This window comes from Alligator sinensis, unplaced genomic scaffold, assembly GCF_000455745.1.
Source record: "Alligator sinensis unplaced genomic scaffold, ASM45574v1 scaffold628_2, whole genome shotgun sequence".
NCBI lineage: Eukaryota > Metazoa > Chordata > Crocodylia > Alligatoridae > Alligator > Alligator sinensis.
Window position 1 is genome coordinate 6,796,164 of NW_005841833.1, and position 5,121 is coordinate 6,801,284.

Sequence of the window (5,121 nt, forward strand, 5' to 3'; positions counted from 1 at the left end):
GGCAACCCTCCTGCACCACGCTGAGAAGTTCAAGCAGCCAAATAGCTAACCTGTCTCGCCTCGGTTTGGCCCCTTCCCAGCTCCTTCCCTGGCATTTCGGTCTTGTCTCGATGCGCTCATGCACACGCTGCTCTTGGGATCGCACATCCCGGTCCCTGGCCGTGCTGTGGTTAGAGCACAACCCAAGGGCCGTGTTTCCCGACACATTTCCACAAGTGTAAACTACCGCCCTGTGCGACACGGCGCTGCCTCCCTAGGTGTTCTGTTAAATGGTATTTAGCCCTTTCATTTGTTTTCATTGTGATTTTTTTTATTTACAGCGTTAGGCGCAGCGGCTGTGGGTAGCGGCACAGCTAATTGCATCGCACCAACCTTTTACCCAGCTGCAGCCCGCTACCGGGGAAGGCCACAGGCCTGAATTGTCTGTTCCCGCTGTACTGGTGGTCTGCTCTTAGTCCTCTCTTCTCCCTTGTAGCAATACACAAGACAAAGTTAAGAGAATATTTTAAAAAAATATTTGCAGAAATGTGGTGCCTGGCGCATGCAAAGAAGTTGCATGCAAACGGGGGGGTGGAAGATTGCTGTCGAAGACCGTGCTTCATTTCCCCAGTAAACTGGCCCCATCACCCCATGGAGGTCGATAGTCTCCGACCCCAGGACCCACAACCAGTGCCTTATCCAGAACCCAACACAACTCTGGTTTCTTTGTCCCACCTCCCCTGGACGCCATTCAAGCGACTTCTCCTACAGAGAGGGGAGAAAGGAAAGCTGCTCCCACGCCGGGTGCTCAAGCGATGGGAGCAGGTGCTAGGCAGGAGCGAGTACTCGGGTCGGCTGGGCCGGGCCATCGCGTTTTGGACTGGGATAAGCTGCCTTTGTGCTCATTGCAATGAGGAAAAGGCCTCACTGCGCTCGGGCCAGCCTAGTAGCCTGGCCCCGGGCCAGCAAAGCGCTCGAGTCCCATGGATGCAAGTGGGACGTCGGTGCCTGAGGGAGGAAGGTCAGGACATGACCTTAAATTCCAGCTGTGCCGCTCCCCCCGCTCCCCAGCCCTCGCTACAGCCAAGGCCTCTGTCTGCGGAGCTGGCGGCCAGGAGATGCTCCTGCGGAAACCAGCAACCCAGCCCCCCCGGTGTTTCCAGCTGCCCTCTGCCTCGTTTCCTGCCTCCGGACAGGCCCGGGGCGCTGCTCTCCAGCTGCTCCTCAACCGGGAAAAGGCTTCCCCAAACAAAGAGAACCGCCAGGTCAGACGGCAGAACCGTCCCAGTCTTGGCGGCTCCCAGCTTGCTGCGGGCTGGACTGCTGCCCGCCCTGCCTGCAGCTGCCGGCTTCCCAGGCGACTCCCTGCCCACGCCTGCCGAGGCCACGGCCTCTGGAGCCCGGCCACGCAAACAGCAGCAGCTTCCCGTACCTGCGACCAGCGTCGGTCAAGGCGCGATGGACCCAGCTGCTCACACCCTCTTCGGCCGGAGAAGCACCCAGACGTGGGCCTGGTTTCTCCCGTAGCCCATCGCGGGGCTGGTCAGTCCCAGCTCAGTCGGGTGAATTTGGTGCCTGGCAGGGAGGAACCATGCAGAAAGGTTTTCAACAGCCACCACGGGTCTTCCTCGAGACCTGGACCCCGGCAAGCCAGACTCGGCTGCACGGGTGCTCCTCTCAGCTCGACGTTTCTAACCCGCGAGCCCAGGCAGTCGTGTCCGTGGGGAGCAGCTCGGGGCCCCGTGGCACAGGCATGGCAGGATCCACACAAGGGCTTGCATGGCTTGGGCCCCCTCCCCTGCTGCACCGGGAAATCAGCCTGGCCGACATCTAGCATGGCACCGTGGCCCGCGTGTCTCTGCAGCCCCAGCGCCGACTGCTCTCCCTGCCCACGTGCCCACGCAAAACACCCCCCAGACAGCATAGCGCTCCCTGTTCTGTGCTCCACGAAGGGACAGGCTGCAGCAGGGATGCTCTTTGTCCATCAGCACCTGGATCCCAGCACCAAATTAAGGGGTTCAGCTTCCCTGGTCTCCAAAAGAGAAAGGGGAAACCCAGCAGCGGCAGCTGCTCACCTGGTCCTTTCCGCCCGGGGACCCCGCCACCTCCCTATCCCTGCAGAGACCCCGGGCTGCCCAGCAGCGATGCTCACAAACAGCTCACCACGGGTGCCTGTGCAGAGAGCTGCTCAGGTTATGAAAGCACCTGGTACAAACTCCTGCTCATGCCATGAACTGAGCTCTAGCATGAATCGTCCCTGCCTAGGCTGGTGGAGTCAAAGGTGTTAATTAAACGCATCAATAAATAAAAGGTATGGAATCACCTGTGGGCCACAGATGTTGAGCTGGTAACATCTCCTGACCACTTGTTCGAGGAGGCGGCTTCGAAGGTAAAGGACAGCAAGTACCAGCGGGGCAGGAATCATTTCTGCAGTGGCCAAAGAGGAACTCGTTAGCACCCAAAGTCTCCACCTTTAGGCACCACCTTAATTACCCTGGTGCAGTACTGATGGCAACAGCATCGCGCTGAACCTGGGGGCTGGGCTCACCGCCGCCTGCTAGCATCATCGTGTTGGGAGGGTTTTCTCCTTGTGACTTAAAGTGCTAAGTGGTTTTCTTGCTTGCTTTGATTTTGGCAACCTGTGCCGCACACCAGGGCCCTCCCCAGCTTCCCTGCCTGCAGGGCCCTGGGTCCAATGTCAGGGCTGGGAAAGGCAGGGGGGAGGAAGCTGGTATCTGACAGCTCTGCAAGGTCACGTTAAGAACGAGCGCTCAGCCAGCTCCCTCCTGCGCATGTGTTTATAGTAAGGACTGGCCCAGACCAGGGGCTGGGAACTCAGATTTACAGCTACAGCAAGCAAGAGCCTTAACCCATTGCACTCTGCTCGGCAGAGAGCTGCATGTTCAAGGTGTCACCGGTCGGGTGTGACATGCCAGCGGCAGGGCTGGAGGCCAGCAGCTGTCAGGACCACATCCGCAGACCACACCTGCATGGAAATGCGTGCTGAGGCCAGGGCAGCTGGGAACGGAGTGAAACAGGGTCGCCAGGCTCCCGAGTCCCGGCCCCAGTGCTGCTTTTCCACCACAGCTGCTTCTGCTCTGTTGCCAGCTCCAGTTTCTCCAGCACGGACCCAGAGACCCCTGAGCCACGGGCCTGGGTGCGGCTGCAGCAGCCTGTGCTACGGAGCAGTTAGGGGACATTGCAGCCAAGGCCTGAAGGACTCGGCCCTTCCCAGGGCTGGTGAAGCAGAGGTGGGAGTCAGGCTCCAGCTGAAAGGAAAGGCTGAGGGGACCACCGCCCCTGCAGATCTCTTTTAGGGAAAACAAACTGAGCAACTGGGTCAAAGCAGCAGAAAGGGAAGACCCCAGCAAAGGCCAATGCAGATCCCCTGCACGGGCCCTCAGGCCACGCACGAGCGTGAGTCCGAGTGCAATACTTACGAGGCTGCAGCTGGAACGTGGTTCTCGGCAGTCCGTCGCCGTGAACAAATACTACACTTACACATCCATCGCAAGAGAGCTGTGCTGCATGCCCGTGGCTCTACGTGGTCTTGCCCTCTGGAAGCTGAACAAGCTGCGGAGTTACGGGGGAAGGAGGGGGAACTCCAACTTTGCATTTAGCACAAGCCGTACAAGTTCATAGCTGCCGGTTGAAGCATCTTGGCAGGCCCGGATCTGTCCGCAGTGACAGACTCCTGCCCGAGAGCTCGGCCCAGCTGCGCGGATGTGGCCGCAGATCTCAGAGCAGACTTCAGGTGGTGATGCTACTCGAAAGTTCAGGGCTGAGCCCTGCAGGAGCTTCTGCCTCTCCACAATCCTGCTGGCTTTAATGGGGCTGAACCACGTCCAGTCTGCGCAGGATTGGACCAGCAGACGTGTGCGCAGTGGGGGTCACGTACATGCCCATCGAGGTGGATGTGGTGCCTTAATCTCAGGGGGGCAGAGACCAGCGCAGGCCTCCATGCTGGGGCATCTGGGCAGAAGCTGCCCAACCACGTGCGCGGGGCCATGCAGCTGCCCATCATCACGCCGCCCCCAGAGGAGATGCATGGGGGCTGGGCAGGACAGGGGGAGCGACGGGAGACCCCCGAGCAGCGTCTGCTGCCCTCACTTCACCCCGCTACAGCTGGCAGTGGTCTCATGGGCACCCCAGGCTCCACTCCCAGCCTCGGCCCCTGCCCTTGGCACTCACCTGCCAGGTTACAGGCGAACTCCTCTGCTCAGCAGCAGCTCTGCCGGCTGTTTTCAGCTCTCTCACGAGGCCCAACTGCGCTCAGCTCCGAGGGACCGGCTGCATCCACGCTGCCCGAGCCAAGGCGAGGGGCCAGCGTTGGCCTGGCTGTGGCCGCAGCACATGCCACCCCTCATGGCAAGGTGCGGCAGAGCTTTGGGAGCAGCGGCCATAGCCACCGTCGGCGCTAGCCTACCCCTGCTCAGGCCTGGCAGCGAGGCTGGGGGAGCGGTGTGGCCTCACCCCAAGGCAAGCATGGGAAGAGCAAGAGGGGAAGTTGAAGCAAGCCTGGGTGCAGCCAGCGGAGGTGGGGGCCAGGCTGGTCCGTGACTCCACCACCACCTTGCCCAGTCATCTTCCCTGGGCTTCTCTCCAGGAGGGAAGGAAATCCCCCTCCCGCGAGGGCCGGCTGCCCTTCCCTTGCGCCTGGATGGTGCTCAGAGCCCTCCACGTGGGTGCTGGGTTTTTATCCTTGGGTTATTTCTAAACACTTGAAATAATCAGACACAAACATAGGGCGAGATAAAGCCCACAGCTGGCATTGTGCACTTCCTAGATAAGCAGAGTGCCATCAGTCACACACCTACCAGAGCAGAAGAACATGTATTAAGCCTCGACTGGCACAACATGCCCTGAAACGCGGTCCTGCAAGTGCTGTGGGAGAGGAGCTGGCGTTATCTGGCTGCAGCGCGATGCCCGCAGGCAAGGCTTTTGCTCAGCAAATACATCGGCAAACACGACGGCACTCCCCCCGTCCCGTCCCACCCCACGCCTGCCCTTAGGCTGGCTGCACTGGGCATCCCTGCTTCCAACCCCCCCGACCGGCAGGCAGTGTCAGGACGCATTAAGGACCAGAAAGCAGCAGAAGGGACCTCGCGTTAACTCTTGCTCCGCAGACTCTTTGAAGAGCGT

General features: G+C 60.3%; 1 long non-coding RNA gene across 1 annotated transcript; it reads right to left on the reverse strand.

Annotated features, from left to right (window-relative positions):
- Nucleotides 1–428: 428 nt before the first annotated feature.
- On the reverse strand, nucleotides 429–2,603 carry LOC112549407. Its single transcript, XR_003092803.1, has 3 exons — nucleotides 2,303–2,603; nucleotides 1,412–1,554; nucleotides 429–468 (listed from the first exon to the last, which is right to left on the reverse strand). It is a non-coding gene; the product is annotated as an uncharacterized LOC112549407 (long non-coding RNA).
- Nucleotides 2,604–5,121: the final 2,518 nt, after the last annotated feature.